Source organism: Zonotrichia albicollis, chromosome 1 (assembly GCF_047830755.1).
Source record: "Zonotrichia albicollis isolate bZonAlb1 chromosome 1, bZonAlb1.hap1, whole genome shotgun sequence".
NCBI lineage: Eukaryota > Metazoa > Chordata > Aves > Passeriformes > Passerellidae > Zonotrichia > Zonotrichia albicollis.
The window spans coordinates 3529868-3547283 of NC_133819.1; positions in this window are offsets into that span (position 1 = coordinate 3529868).

Sequence of the window (17416 nt, forward strand, 5' to 3'; positions counted from 1 at the left end):
GATTTACACAGCTCACACGAGCTGGTGTTCACTCCTAAGGGATCATTTTTAATCTCTGTGTAAATCTGCCACAACACTGTGGTAAGCTGGAAGCTTTAAATGCATGTCATTTGGATGCCAAGGATGATTTTTATTTTAATTTATTGTTTTAAATTTATGTCATTTCTTCACCCTTCTGCTTCCAAGCACGGAGGCATCTAGGGGTTTCCCCAGCCTGACTGGGAGGAGAAAAACCAATCTGGGGGCTTCCTAGCCCAGGTCCCATCTCTCACCATCCTGTTGAAGGTCAGCTCAGCTGTCCTGGCTGTCTCCAGGGAGATTCTGCTGCTGCTGAGCCCCAGGACTGGCCAGACAGAGGGGACAGCAAGGGAGAAGGGAAATTACATGCTTGGTTTTGCAGACAAAATGAACCTCCCGGCAGCGCCAGAGCCTCCCGGAGAAAAAGGTCCCAGTGCCTGGCTTTACCTCGGTGGGGCTGGGACACACGGCTCGGATTAACCCCTGAGCCCTCAGATCACTGCTTGCTCTGCAGCTGGGGGTGCCTCCAGCTGGAAATCCCGGGGTCTGCTCTGCCTTCAAACCAAGGAAAATCTGTTCCAGAGGGAGGAGGTAATTCCCCAGGCACAACTCCTGAAGGATGGGTGTTTAAAAGCAGCCTGCTTCTCTGCCTCCTCTTTTTTCTCTTCTTTCTTTAATGCGCTGGTAACATCTTCTGAATTGTTTTTAAATTAATTCAAGGCTTTTTTCATGAGGACAATATGCCAGGAAGAAGGAAAAAATTGAGCACACACCTGGATAGTATTAGACAGCCAATAAGGGAGGTTTTGAAATATATTTTGTTTTCAAAAGATGATTCAGTGACAGAGCTGAAAACAGTTTCAATAAAAGCCCAGATGTCTGCAGCTTGACATACCGAAGTTCTTATTCTTTCTAGGCATCAGATGTTCCTGATTTTTCACATAGCCAGTTTTATTTCCTTTTTGTTTTATGATACACTTGCACAACAGGACTGCATATGCGAAAAAGGAAAAAGTTAAGAGTGGGACTTCAATGAGGAACAAAGTGACAGACAAATCAAAAATCAAATTTAGCCAAATAGTGGAACGTAGTGGAATTTTAATATAAGACACAGTTGATTGTAGTTGTATCCTGTCCAGTGGAAATTTTTATTTACTGCAAACACTATCTGAGACAAAGATCTCCAGTGATCAGCTCCCCTGGTCCTTCCTTCCCTGGGTGCCCATGACCCGAGCAGGACATGCATCACACACCTCAGGGAAGTGAGACAGCAGAGCTCTGTGAATGGTTTGCAAGAGTTTCCATGTGTCCCAAACTGGCCTCTGTGGGATGGAGCTGCCCAGATAGCCACCCTTGTCCGCAGGAAACTCCCTCTTTACTCACCTCTTCCTACAATTAGGAACTGGATGACCAAGCCACCTCTGTATCAGTACTGATAAGGGAGGAAGAACCCCTCCAAGGAAAACTTTCAGAAAGTGGGAAAATAGGCTGGGGAAGGATTGCAAAATGCTCCCCTGGTTTCTGCAGTCTCCTCTTGGTATCCCTGACTGGCCTGAGCCACAGACAGGACCCGAGGAAAGCCAGACCTTTATGTGAGGAACACAAACATTAAATGCACCTCAAGAGGAGAAGGTTGGGCATCATCTTGGTGTTGAACCCATTGGTCACCTCACACTTGCATTTTCTGGGACTCTCCATTTGTCTTTTCATTAATGTTACCAACTTGTCTTGTTATATTTTGGAACTTGGTGCCACAGTAAATCAACAAAATGGTCTTTCAGACAGAAAGGAAAAAAATCTGAAATAAATTAAGAACAACCACAGGGAATACACACAAATAAAAGAGAAGAGACAGACTTTTCCTTTACATAGAAAAACCACCAAGTGAGGAAACAGAAAGGGATGGCAACAAAAGAACAAATATTCTGCACAAATAGAAGGAATTGTGGACAAATTAAATAACTCTATGAGTGTAATAGGGAAAAAGGGGAGAGAAAATGTGAGTAGAGAAAGCACACATCAGTGGGACTTCTTCAGAAATGTCCGCCACAACACAAATCTAACTGGTGCCCAGGGCACTATGTCACTTTTCCAAAAACCAGGCTCCATCCCATGTTACTCAGCCTGATGGCAAAGACCCTGGAGCTTAGTAAAGTGAAAAAAAGTACACTCAGACCCCAAAACTACCAGATGCCCCCCCAAAAAGGGCAAAATCTAATTTTCTACATATCAGATAAGCTGGGGTTTCTGCAGACAACTTTTCTCAGCATGGTTTTGACTTATCCATCACACTTGAAGGTTGTGGTGGTATTGTTGGGTTTTTTGTGTTTGCATTGAAGGCACTTGAGATGGTACTTTATGTTTGGACTCAGGTGTTTGTTATTTTTTATTAGAAAAATAGTTTCACTTCTGTGAGTTTGGTAGCTTTTCATTAGAAGGCACAAAATGGCCAACAATCTCTTGTTCCAAGGTCTTTTAAGAATAAATTATCCAATTAAGAACTGACACCTGGATTATTTTCCCTTTTAACCCAATAACTGATCCCACAGAGCTGCAATGGGGATTTTTCTGCCCAATTACAAAATGCCACCCAAACCCAAGAAGAAGGAAGAAAAAGCATGAAGAAGAAACTCAGGACAACATCTTATGCCTTTTATTTTGTTTCCATCTACAACATACTAAAAATCCTGAAACCTAAATTTCTCTCCAAGTGATACACCGGCACTACTTCACAAAGGTGAAGTTGGGATTTTTCTAGAAATGGAGATGATTGCCAAACCTAAGTCAGTGTTTAGGACAGGCAATTAAGAACAGATCTGTTGGAAACAAGAAAAAGGAGTTTTTTATCTGAGGGGTGTTTCTTCACATTAGACTTAGACCAGAGTATTCCCAACCTCTCTTTGATTTAGTTACACGAGAGACAGCTGAGTGAAAAATCAAGCTCACAGGAATGGGTTTTTCATTGCCAAGATCTCAGGGCTGACTCCTTTTTTGCGTGAAACAAATCAAATTTTGGAGGGCTTTAGCACAAATGTCCCTTAACATTTCATTCAGAAAACAAATGTACTTGTTGAAGTGATAGGCTTTGTTCTGGGATCCCACCCATCAGATTGTGCAGGATCTCTGCTTTTTGAGCAAGAAACAAATGCCAGTAACTTCAAATTTGGTCTTGGCTAACATGAAATCTCTGGGAATTTCCCTCTTAGGTGAAGGAACAGTCAAAGTCTAAGGGCAGAAGGAATGAAAGCAAGTCCAGCAGTCAAATGATTGAAAGATCCAGGGGAAGTTCAGCAAAATACAATTACTCCTCTTTTTTGAGAAGAATTAGTTTTGCTGTGACCCTGCCAGACAAGTCTTTTAGCAGGCAAGCAGCAGTTCTAGGGAAGCTTCTTTACCTCCAGTTTCCAAGATAACACAAATTCCCACTTCTGCCCATGGATTTTCACCCCTCTTGAGCCATCACCACTCTCACCACCATAGAGGACAGCAAAGCCATGGAGCAGGGAGGAGCCAGGGAATCCATGTATCCTGCCTAAAACATCTCAGAAATGGGGGGGATTTGAGCACTGATGGGTGGAATGAAAACTTACAGAAAGTTGTAGTTCACAGGTGGAGTCTCCTGTAAGAATAACACTTAAAAATTTCAACAGATTTGCACCAACACTCAGGAGTTGCTTCCTGGACCCAAATCATTTTCTGGAGAGAAGCAGAACCCCTCCATACTGCTGATGCAAAAAGTACAGGGTGGAAATTGAGACAAGGTAAAGATGCATGGAGATTTCTCTGCAGCAGCTGCCTGATCACAACCAACACCTGTCAGTGGGAGCAAACTGGGAGAGGCTTCAGACTGAATCCCTGATTAACACTCCTAAATCTGGGGAGGACGGGATATTTCACACACTTCCCCCTCTCCAGCCAGTCTCAGCACCCACGTGTGCTCCATCTGCCAGCTGATGAGAATTCTCTCCTGAGCTGCCCAGCTGGATTTGCTCCTTAGTGATGATCCAATTTGGTTTTCAGACTCAACCCTGACTGTCAGGGGTGCCAGGGACATGAGAGGGGAGGAAGAGAGGAAAAGAGTGCACAGGTGCCACTTGCAGGGGGCAGCCAGGAGTGGGGGAAGCCTCATCCCTGGGGAGACTTGGCCTGGCTGCATCTCACATGGGGCAGTCAGTAGGAGACACTGTGGAGGGGCTTCTCCAACCAGATCATGAAAAGGTCTTTGGTGGCATCAAAGGATGGGTCTTTGGTTCCATCAATGGGTGGCAAAGAAAGGTTGGACTGGGCCAATGGTCTCTGCTGTCACTGGGGCTTGCTGCTGTTTTTTGGCCCATTTTCTCCCTCCTTTGCCCTGCCCTCCTGGCTCTCCTACCCTGGCTGACGCTCCTCACCCTCGGGCCTGTCCTACCTCCCTGTATCCCTGACCAATGCCGTGCTGTAGCACCATGGGGTTTAGATGGTGGTTGCTGCTACCTACATCTTATTTCCCAATGAGCATTTCCTGGGTAAGCATTCAGGAAAAGCAGTCAAGTCCATACACACCACAGTCACCATGGCAAGCTCAGTGAAGAGTGGCAGGAGGGCCTTTTATATGGTCAGTTCCTGTCACTGTAGGACACGAAACAACACAAGTGCACACTGCTGCTCTCAAGGTGAAGAAAAAAGGGAAGTTTATTTTCTGATTTTAACATTTATAGTTTTCCAAAAGTGACAGTGGATTGGAGAGTGACAGTGCCACCTCTCCAATGACACTGGACAAACCAACAGTCCATCGAATTTCTCCTCCTCTATAAAAGAATGCAAAACAGTAAGTTATTTATATAAAGTGTGTGAGAAAGTTCGTTACAAAAATGAAAACATCAGAAAGCTTAAAAAATCTTTAAAAATCAGGGCGACAAATTCAAGCAAGGTTTATTTCAGCATGCCGAAGGGGAACAAGAGACAAAAAACAAAGAACAAGAGACAAAAGACAAAGACCAGTGGTGTACACAAGCTTAAGTATGGGAGGACACAGGTGGTACAAAGGGCAGGGCAAAGGGCAGCAATCTGTAGAGGATGATGAGGGATGAATAATTGGGGTGGGCAGGATCAACTGGCCAATGGGGAAAGCAATCTGATGTAGATTGGTAGTAGTGTTGTAGAGCACCATGAGGAAGTCCTTTCTGTCCACCCAGGTGGGCAAAGACTCTATGGCCCGTCTCTCCAAGGCAAGGCTTTGGGGATTTCCCTCAGGGGGGAAGATTCAGAGGATTCCACACCCTGCCACTTCTCCCCTGCATCCTTACCTGGCCTGCATTCAACCCTCCCTCCCCGACCCAGACTGTTGGGATCTCTAGCTGCTCAGAGTGACCCTGAGATGTGTCAGAAAGTCTCTTTTCCCAGCCCAGCGCTTGAAGAAGGAGCTCTTAATTTCTTGCTCTCAAGGTTGTTTATTGTTCCTTATCTATAAAATTCTTTCTCCTGTCCTGCCAGGGTCAGCTCAGCAAGACAGTCCAAGGCACTCTGCCTGCTCCTGGGGCAGTGTTATGTCTTTATACTAAAAGCTACCTGTACAATGTTCGCAATTACTTTCCAATTATTTACCTATCACCTATGTTAGACAGTGAGCTTCTACTCTAAACCAATCTAAAAGTGCCAACATCACAGCAAAAGATGGAGGCCAAGAAGAGGAAGGAGAAAGGCTGGACACGCTCAGATCCCTCCTTCTTGCCTCCCTGAATCCCCATTCTAAAAACCCCAAAATCTACTTTTTCACCTTGTGATAAATCCATTATCATTCTACTTAATTTGTCATGGCTTGCAGATCTTCATCTAAGGTTGGTAATTTGCTCCATGGGTCATAATGAAACCCACAGGGGCATCTTGGGCTCTGTGCCAGGGTCTCTGAGCCACCTGGCAGGGGTCTTGGCTGCTCAGGACAGCCAGAGGGATGTTCTGGGTCCTGACCCAGCCCATCACTGCCATCCTCACGACGACTCTGTCCAGGGTCCTGCACCTCCTGTCCAAGCTCCAATGTGCAGCCGTCACCGCAGGAGCAGCGCCCATGAGTATCACAGACATCTTTTCATGAAAAATCCTTTCTTTAGGATTTTTCCTCTTGAGAAGCTGAGAGGCTTCAAGAACAAAATGCAAACAATGGTTATCTGCTGCTGTGGAATGCAACAGGTGGATTTGTGATTGGTCTCATAGAGTTGTTTTTAATTAATGGCCAATCACAGTCAGCTAGCTTGGACTCTGTCTGAGACAGAAGCTTTTGTTGTTGTTCTTTGTTTTTCTACTCTTAGCTAGCCTTCTGATGAAACTTTTTCTTCTTCTATCCTTTTAGTATAGTTTTAATGTAATATATATAACAAAATAATAAATTAAGCTTTCTAAAACATGGAGTCAGATCCTCGTCTCTTACCTCATCCAAGAACCCCTGTGAACACCATCACACATGAGGCCACATAGGCCACCTGGACACCCACAGCTCTTCCCTGATCAGCTGGTGGGAATGCCCTCTTTTCCTCTCTGTCTTCTCCCTCTCTCCTTTTGGGAACCCAACCAGCTGGGATGAACAGTGATTTAGCCTTGGTTGCATATACAGGAGGAATCAACCTGAGACCATGGGAAGTGGGACAGTGAAAGGGAAATATTTGTCAGTGTTGCCCTGTTCTTCTAAGTTCTTCTAATCCTTCTGATGTTTACAGTTTTGTAATGGAGTTTCTCATGCACTTTTATGTAAATAATGATTGTTTTGCATTCCTTTCTGGAGGTAGAGAAATTGGATGGACTGTTGATTTGACCAACAATTGGTAGCAATTTCATCTTCCAATCCAGGGTCACTTTTAGAATTCTGTATATATCGAGGTCAAGCAATAAACTTCCCTCTTTTTTACCTTGCAAGTTTCAGTGCCCTTATCATTCATTTCGTGTCCTATTGTGACAGGTCAGGTCGTGGCGAGAAGAGCGTGGTCATAGGAGTTGGTATGTTAATGGGATTATTCTAGAATAGGTCGTGTTTCTGGTTCTTGTTCTCAGTTTGTTGGTGATCTGCCATACATAAGGTCATGTTCTTAGTTTGTGTCTGTGATTGGACCCTTGCCCTCAGAATACCCCTATAAATTGTTACATTCACCATGCCCCTTGTCTTTGGATCGTAGCCCTCAGGTGATGCAGTTTCTGCATTTGTTATTTTGCTAGTAAAGCTCTTTATTTTTCAGGCAATTTCATAGTTCCTGTCAATCTATTTTTGGGGTCGCAGAGCCAGACTGCAACATCTCCTCTCCTCCACTCCTTCTCCATTCTCTTTCCTTCTTTTCTGTCTCTTCTACCCTCATTTTTTTGGGGGGTGACTCCTTTTCCTTCTCATTTCCATTACCAATAAACAGTTCTCAGATCAGCACTTTCATCCCTAGTTTGGCCTAATTTCATTCCCAACCACCCATTTTAAGAGAACTCTCTCTGCAGTTCCCCACAGTGGAACACCATACCCTGTATGAAAAACTCAGAGCCAGCAATACCCCCATGGGGCTGCACATCAAAATCCCTTTGTGGAACTGGACTTGGGTTCTCACACACTCCTCTGGGGGCATCAGCAGTTATTTACCCACCACACGAGTCACCTGCTCTTTTGGGAGGCAAGATGGGCTGTCACCCTCTAATAAGCAAAATCCAAATGCATAAAGTTCTCATGGTGAATTTTCATTTAGGTACTTCATGATTCAGTGAAATCAAAGCAGGTTCTGAAGACTGATCAAGTTTTTTTTATTTCTTATCTACAAAAAGTGTCTGTACATTCATCCATGTTCATCTAGATAACATAATCATCATTTGATGGATTTTTTAAAAACTTTTCATTACATGTGGAGCCTCCTTGCTACAGCAATTCCCTGTTTCTGATCATCATTTTCTTTCCTTTTTTGTTTTTTTATTTTTGCCCTCCAGACCATAATAAAACAATAGAAGAGAAAAGCTTATTAGTGAATATAAAATGGAGCAAAATCTGTGTTTGTACAATTGAATTAAAAGAAATTCAGTATCAGTAGAGGCTGATACTTACATCACTGACCATTTAGCCCAGACTGATAGAAAAGATGATTTGTTTTCTCTTGAAGGAGATTTTGAAGGCATTTGAAAAGAAAATCATTCTTGAATGTCCTCAGAGACTTTTCTTCCAATTTGATGTTGTTTTCTCCTCTGAGAACAGAAGACCCCGCTGGACTTCCAAAAAACAGCTATAATGCAGTGAGAAATTCATCAGCACAGCAGAGATTTTCATCACAAAAACAACAAAGCCACACGGGTGGCATTTTGTCCCCAGCTGTAGGTGCCTACCATGAAAACAGCTGCAGCTGCTCTGATGTTGTTTGCCTGCCCCTCAACAAATTCTCATTGTGAGCATTTTCAGAGCACGATCACAGCCCTGGATTTCAGACATTTACACTGCACTACCTCCATTTAACCAACTTTTTAGGCTGCCTGGGCTGCCCAGCTCCAGAGTCTGCACTCACCCTTCTCTGGAAATCCTGATTCTCTGGTCATGAGAGCTGCACAGCTGCCAAACAGTGACAGCACAGCTATTACCCTTTTTCTGACACTTCTGGGATGTGAAATAATAAAGATGATTATCTTCCAACCCAGACACAAAAGGGAATTTCCCAGAGAACTGCTAAAGCAGCCTGAATCAGGAAGCAGAGTTCTTTTTCCTTTTGATTTCCTTGTGCCACCAAGTTTGACAGCAGCATCTCTCCAGATGCAGCATTGGGGACCATGAAGTCTTCACCACTGCCTGTTCTCTGACACACAGCATGAAAAGGAACAGAAAGTTTATCTTTCATCAGGAGTATCTTCTATCAGAAGGCGAAATTCAGACAAATTCTTCCAAACTGGGCATTTTTCTCCCCAAGCTTATGCTGGAGAGAGAAGCCACACACTCTTCTGATAGCAGCAGCAAACTTCCAGCAGCATAAATATATCAATAATTGCCCTTCTCTTATCTGTAATAGATATTAACCAAACAAACATCAATGTATTCTGAGGTAAGAAAGCCATTTTTGTGAGAAAGGGGGTATGAACACTTACCATAAAAGAGAAGAAAATCTCATGTCTTTCTCCAAACAAACTATCTCAAATACTTTTTATTTAAACCCAGCTCTCTTGTGAAATATTAATTTCTCAATCTCAGAAAATGCCACCACATTGAGGGCCGAACTCCAAACATTATTCATTTCTCTTAGTGTACATATTTAGCAACAATTGTCCTTTTGAATTTCCTGTGCCCAGTTCATCGCTGGGAGGTTGACCAATTTTTTTTTCCTTTTTGTTTTTGCCCCGCACATTGTGTTACATAAAATAATAAGTCTGCCAGGAATACGAGGCATGACACACCAGTGACTGTGCTAATGAAAGCCTTGGTAGTTCATCACAAACACAGGAGGTGAATAAACCATTGTTATTGCTATAGGAATATTTTCAGTGTGGATCAGAGTTTGCCTGGTGTTTAAAGCACAGTCCAAGCTGCTGCTGCTGCTGCCTTAAGCAGCAAATCTCCATGAGAGCAATGCTGATGATTTGGTTGTTTCCAGGGAGGGTTTTTATGTGATTTCCATGGGTTTTGTCACCAGATTTGATCACTGTGTGTGCTCTGTGCTCTGTTTCCCTGTGGCTCCACTGCTCAGGCTCACAGCTTGTCTTTGGCACAGTCCGAGGTGCTGATTCAACATCACAGACTTCTTCAGAATAATGAATTTCTTTTAACTGCCAAGTGTTATAGGGCACTGGATGCTGAACTGATAGGGAAAATAAAAGGGAGACCTCGAGGTGAAACTTGTGACCTATTTCCCAAGCAGAAAAAAGCCTTGAGGTGAACTTTGTCAGGTTTACCACACAGCCACAGCCTGCGAAGTGTCAGCTGGAATTGTCAGATCTGTGAGATCACATTGCAGCAGCAAAGGAATTCAGCATTTGGTACAGGCTGCAGAAATGAGGCAATCAAACAAAATCACCATAGGCAGAGCACTTGTATCTCTTACAGAAAGCTGCGCCAGAAAATGGTAGTGAATGGATCATCCTTGGGAGCTCCTGAGTCTTCCCTGAATTTTCATTTCACTTAATCCCTCTGACAGCAGCTCCTCTGGGCTGTCCCAAAGACCTTCCTCCAGGAGGGAGATTCCTGCACTCTTTTAGATGTTTGATTCCAGTGTTTACATCTAAATTTTTCAAATCTCCCTTGTAAAAAAAGCTAAACCACATGGGTATTGGAAAATTTGAAAGATTTTTAAAGGTTCTCCATCGTTTTTATTATAGACTGATCAATTCATTTTCTTGCAAACTTTCCTCTTTTGGTTCTCTTGTCTCCTGTTAATGTAGTTCTTTATCTGATGATTTATGATTATAGAACACTGAATTTTCTCTACAGAGAACTTCCTTTGTACTTCAGACCAGTTTTATAATCCTCAAGGTTCATTTTAATTCTAACCTTGTGGTTCCAGAGTACAGCTGCCCCATTTAACTCATGGAGTTATAATGCTTGTGACTTTTACTCCTGCTCATTGCTCTATCACTCCAGGCATAAACCAATGGGAAATACCACAACAGAACAAGATCCCAGCAAAACCTCTACCTCCATCACTTCCTCAGTTTTGATGAATGATTGACAATTATCTCTTAGCTGTATTTTTCCAGCTTACTGCAAATTCCTAATCCTGGCTGCTTTCATTCCCCTTTGCTTACAGGAGCAGAAAACTCAAAGCTTGACCAAGACCAAGAGATAACCATTGAAAATCACTTAAAAAAAGAGAAAGTCTTTAGAAATAGTGGCATTCACCCCATCTAACACAAGACTATTCCTATTTTGTTAATTTTACTTGTTTCCCTGGAAGTCAGTGGAAAGAAAGGCACTTTTGGCATGTGACTCTGTTTATAAATCCACTTTGGATGCTCAGAGACACCATCAACCACACTGACCAGATCTTTACCTCAAAGTGAACTCTGATGCACAAAACTACAATGCTTGTTTGTGACACAAATTATTAGCAAGACCTACCCCATTTCTTCAGGAACAAGTGGGGAATGGATTAATTATTCCTTCAGCTACAACTTAGAATGGATTATTTATTCCTTGCAGAAGTAATTCTGAATAAATTCTGAATAAATTCACCAAAAAAATGTATATTTATAGGAAGCACCATTTTCCTTCCTTGTAGAAAAGCATCAATGTGCAGCACCATGGAGCATAGAATGTTTGCCAAAAAACAGAGATGCACAGCTAAAAACAAAACAAAATAAGAAAAAAAAGACAAAGAAAAAGAAGAAAAAAATTATATGTGGTCCCAGCTTTCCATAAGAGAAGCGAAGCTGAGATACAGTAAGCTTTAAAACATTTGGCCTTTTTAAAGACATCTCTCAGTTTTGTGGTTGTGTGACTCCATTCCCATCTGAGCAGTACCAAATGGTCCCTATTAAATTTTTTTTCTTATTTTTCCATCCCTTCCTGATGTCATAAGGAAATAAGACTCCAGTGTAAAGTGCTTATGGATCTGTGCTCTGTAAGGGTGAGGTAGCTCTGTAAGGGTGTGACACATCCTTGAGTGTGTTCACACTGATGCTGCAGCAGGGCATAAAACAGTGGTGCTGCCATAAAATGAGATTTTGTAGAGATTGCTGGGGAGGTTTAAGACCTGTTTGTGCCACCCCTGCACTGCAGTCCCCATCCCATGGGTAAACTGGGGTCAGGGTCTGTGTCCCGGGGAACTCAAAAGTGCCCACAAGGCAGCAACTTAAAATAAACCCTTTGGTTGGGACAGAAATAGGTTTTGGATGTGCACATGGTGTGGTGCTGTGTCTCAGCCAGCTAGGGAGAAACCTTTCTTTAACAAATGGGAAAAGCCAGTCAGAGAGGAGCCCACGATGGCCAATGTGGCACGGAGAGAGCCGGGTCACACCCTCAATTTGTGCATTCATTCCCTTCAGCCACTGAAGGCTGGGATAATTACACCCCCCACCAGGGTTTGCAGAGCTCTCAGTAATTCCACACTCAGTGTTTATGTTCTGCTGTAGAAATGTGTGTGTGTGTTTTTATATGACAGTTTTCCAAGCTTTTTCTTCCAGTGGGGCTGTCAGGATATCCATGAGTAGTTCAAATGCTTTGTCTGTGCTCATTGCTGTTAACAGCACGTAAGGATTGCAGTGATCTGTCCAACTCCCAGAAAAATAATTAGAAATAAAAAGAAAAACTTTGCCAATTGCCATAAGATTGATTTAAAATAAGGGATTCTGAGAAACAAGGCTCACAAGGCAATGCCCAAGGACAATCAACTCGGCATAGGAATTTGAGCTCTGAATACCAGTGAAGAGGAAAAATGGCCTCAATTGGCTGCTTTTGAGAGACTTGCAGGAGTTTGTGAGCTTTAGAACTCATTCCTGCTCTGCATTGCCACTTTATCCCATGGATTACGTGGTAGGAGGACTTGTGTGTCTTCAGGAAGGGTGGAGAAAATGGAAGGCAGGATGGCACTCAATGGCAAAGACCTAGACAAGGAAGAAACAGGAAAAAACAGTCAGTTGCCTGGTTTGACTCAAACAGCAGTCATTTCCCTCCCACAGCTCTCACCCCAACCAGATTTCTCCCATCATGTGGGATAGTGTATCCACCAGCTCCAGGGCAAGGAGAAAAGGTTACAAATTGAGTCAGCATTCATTTTCCCTTCCTGTGAGAGAGGAAGAGTTCACTCACATGACAGCTGGATCCCAAAACCATGGAATTAGAGGGTGGGTGACTTTCTTCAATTTTAGTGGCCCTGCATCTCTTTTTTGCCTTTGGAGGGAAGGAGAGGAGATGAGAATCTCCTCCCCAGACCCTTCAGCTGGCCTGAAAGTGAGGGGAGAAGCCCCTTAGTGCGATGGCATCCAGCAGAACCCCTCAGGGTGGACTTCAGCTCCAAGGGATTCCCAAGGTAAACCTTCAGATTTTTGTCCCCTAAACTGCTCCAGCTTGTGGGTGAATGAAACATCTATGATGGAAAAAGGTGTAATGAGCAGGGATTTTTGAATTGGCACTGGGAAAGGTGTGGGGCCTGGAAGGATGTGTCTCTGCTCAGCTGGAGAGCAATAGGGGCTCAAGAGTGTTCCATAAATTAAGTCCGTCCTTGCAATTAACTCACTTTTTCATAATAACTGGATTACTGGATGTGGGAGGAAAAGAAGAGTGAGTCTAGATGATTTTCCCTGGTCTGGAAGACAAGAAAAATAACAGGATTTGGCAGGTTTGAGCAAGGACATTTACAGCATGAATGTAAAGAGCACCTATGGGGGCTTCAGCTGTCCTGGAATTCAGATCCTCCCAAGCTTCTCAAGGCACAGCTGGACTCCTTAAAATCAGGGACAGTTGCCACTGGCACAGAGAAGTGACATTTCTATTAGCAAAGCAGCTGCAGATCTGGATTAGGGTGTAATCCTGTTTCCTTTGATTATCCACCACCATTGATTCAGACTAATGGTGGAAAGCTAATAACTGAACAAATTGTTATTGCAAAGTTTGGCTCAGCTGTGTATGTTTCAGATGAGAATTATGCTTGGATTATGGTGGAAGGGAAAATGTCAATTTATCAGAGAGAGGGAAGCTCAAGGGAAATAAAAAAGGAACAGCTGGACATTGTTCTCTGCACATGCAGGAGTTTTGGCTGACTTTGTTGCACAAATTGTCTGAGATTTGAACAATAACTGAGCTCAGCTGGGCTTCCTAAATAGCTGCTTTCAAAATCAGGGACTGGCCCTCTGGGAATACCAAACCACCTTCCAGGCTGCAGTCCCTGTAATGCCACAGAGGTAAAAGACCAGCCATGGCTTGGGTCTCCCTCACTCTGAAATCATGTAGAGGCCATCAAATTGTTATAAATTTTGGCTTTCATGGCCAAGGAATTGCAATGGCTGAAAAGAGCATTCCCTCTCACCCAGCTGGCAAAACTAGGACTCTGATTTAAGTTATTTAAAATAATAGTTTTACCAAATGTAACCCCCAGTCTTTTTAACACTCTGTGCAATGTGAGTAATCCGAAATGGGACTGAAATGAAGAGCAAATATGCATGTTGAATAAAATTACACCAACTAAATGCAGGTTTATTTCAGATTTTCCAGTGGATTGGCAGTTTGAAATATTTTGTTTACATTTGATATCTCCCACTCCTAAAAAGCAGGGATGTCAGGGCTATATTGTGGTCACAGAAAGAAGTAAGGTGGGTTGTTAGAACATCTCTAGAATATCTCCTGCCATGTGGATTTGGATGGAATACCATGCAAGATTTGGATGGAAACTTCTGATGCCTCACCCTACCCCAAAATATAGTTGAATTCAAATTCTTCAAGGTGTTAACGTGGCAGTGTTTGTTTTCATTTTCTATTTTAACCTGCTGGAAAGCCACATGTAAAGCAGGCTACAACATTTTCCAGCCTTCTCAAAGAGATGGGGATGGCAGTTCCAGGTAGAGCCATTAAGGCGGTGAAGCAGCAGTTGTTTTCATGGGATGACGTTGTTCCTTGGCCTTTTGATAAGAAATTTAAGCCTCTTAGGCTCTGCAGTGAAAGATTTGCTTTCCTGCCCTGGATTGTGTTTGCAGCTCTCCTTTGAACTCTCTCCATTGTTTAGATGACTGGACACATCATTTAACAAGTTTTAAATGGAGCAGTTTATAGAGGCAAGGTCACTTCCCACCTTCTGCTGAATGTTCTCCATGTGCCTCCAAAAGTTCCACTGGTTTTTATTTTGCAATAGTTGCCATTGAGAAAGTTATCAGTGCCTCATTTGCCTCTTGCCAGATACATTTATCTCCTCCCACACACAGAACTTGCAGTCTTTTCTCCCAGACATTTTAGCCTCAGTTTGACTTTATTAAAACAACTTTGATCTAACTGTGAATAATTAATCCTTCCTTTCCTATTGATTATTTACTAACTTGTCTTTCTTGTGATACCAGAAAACTGAACTCACAGAGTTTTCTCATGGGATGGTTCCTAACCATTAGACAGCACTGAAGTAACATTAACTTTAGTTTTTCCTCTCTTCAGTGCTTTCCTGAAGCCCAGGAACTTGAAAGATCAAGTTCCTGAACTTGAAAGGTCCCTGGAACACTTGATAACACGACAAATATTTAAGATATGATAAAATAAGATCATTGGTTGACAGGACAAACCACTTCCAAAAGGGTCTCTTCTGCTGACCACACAATTATCTGTTCTTGATGAAGGGTCTTTCATTTTCTCATCAGCAGAACAGACAACTGCACTGCTGTTGGCTCATTGAAAACTTCTGTTCAGTCTTTCCAATTTTTAAAATATAATCCTTGTTATTTCAGCACAAGACCAACCTGGCTTTTTGTTTTATGCACTTCAGTTCTGGAGGCCTTTTCAATTCTGTCCAATATCTACTGAGATTAAACTAAACAATTTCTCTGTTCCCTGTGTCCATGTCTATAACTTTTTCTGTGGAAGGTTCCTGCTGTTTTATTTATTGCCTTGGGTTTTGAAGATGCACTTTGTTTATCCAGCTCTGGGGTTCCCAATGTTTTTATGCTCCCTGTCTGCCCTTATCTCCTGACCCTTTTGCACTCAGATGCAATACTCCCACAATGGGAAAACCAAAGGAATTCCACCTCAGCCCTTCATACCCTCTGCAAGGTGGCCAGCAGCTCACAGGCAGCTGGATTCCTTGGTTCCTGAAGGATTATCAACACTTTTAACTCCCACAAGACTTCCCAAAGTTTTATTTATCAATCTTTATGCCAAAAGCTATAGTTACAAACAAAAGTTCAATAACAAGCAATGGTGAAATTACTTCTGTGACTTGCTGCTCTGTGCCTGCATGGTCTGGAGAGTGGCTCAGGATTGCCTGGGGTCCAAGGCTCACACTTCTGTCCTTCCATGTCCTCAGAAAAACTCCAAAACTCTGCAATTACTGCTCTCACTCACACTAAGGACAGGAATCAGAGCTCTTGAGGGGCTGGGGCTCAGGGTCTCACAGTGTAGCTGAGCTTCAGATTTTGGTCTTCTAAAGATTAATTTGCATTGACTTTTCTAGAATAAACACTTTGAGTGAGTTACTATAACCATACAATTTGTGAAAGAAAGGGGCAATAAGCCCTAATTCAGAATCCTAAATGATAAAGATATTTTGCAGGAAATTTTGCCTGCACAGGGGTGGGTGGTGAATTGTCCAGTGAGCACATACATAGCCAGTAACCAAAAGCCTTGATATCTTTGGCAGGATCACATAAATAATGTTTCTCCTAGAATAACATGTTCTTGAACTGTTTCTCCACTGTATTCTCTGCACATGTGCTTCCTATTAGTGGCAGACAGGGAAGTCTTACCCAAGAGCACTTGTATATCCAATTTACAGAGGTGAAAAGGAGAAAACTGAGAGGTTTCTAACACCATCTTGGAGTCTGGTTACAAAACTTTCTATCTGTCCCATGTTTCTGTGCATATGTTAAAGGAGATGAAGCCTGGGAAGGACTTTGGATACTTCAGCACCGTTTCCCATAATTGTGATTTCCGTGATAGTTCTGAAGGTTAGGGGTGAAGCAGAATATTAAACACAATTCTCATTGTAATGGTGTCACAAAATAAAATAAAATAAAATAAAATAAAATAAAATAAAATAAAATAAAATAAAATAAAATAAAATAAAATAAAATAAAATAAAATAAATAATCGCTCTTGGGGGTGAGGCTGAGAGAATTGGGGTTGTTCAGCCTGGAGAAGTGGAAGGATGATATTTCTATAGCCTGAAGGTACTGAAAGATGGGAATGTACCCTGTCCCAGCACAGCATCCAAGACAGGTGATGCAAACCATTCCCTGGAAGTACCAACTTCTCCCTAAAGAGCTGCTCCTTCATCTTCATATGGCTAAAGCTGATATGCATCCTGAGCTTTACATCAGGCTCAGTGCACAATTTTCCAGTACTGTTCCTGGGAGAGGATGGAATCCTCACCTAAATCCCTTTGGAAGCCTCTTTGACACACACACACACACTGGTTTCATGCCAGCACTTTCCACCTTGACAAACATGCAGGACTAACACAATCTCAATCCAAGCTTGGAAACATAATGAATGGTGTGTCAGAATGACTCACAGCATCCCTCACCTCATGTTTCCCCTTCTACCTCTCAACTCTGCCTCCTTTTTCAGCTCCTGCCTCTGTGCAGGTGTCACACAGACCTGTCCACCCAGGGCTGTCACCCTGCTCAGTGCAGCTTCTCTTCACCTCCCTTTGAGGAACTGGATACGAGCTGCAAAATTCCACAGTTTTCAAGGTTTCTGCATTACTGGGAAAGACTTTCATGTCCTGAGTGATCCCACCTTATTCCATGTAATATTTTATTTAATATTGTTTTTCCTGCCCATCCACTGAAGGGCAGA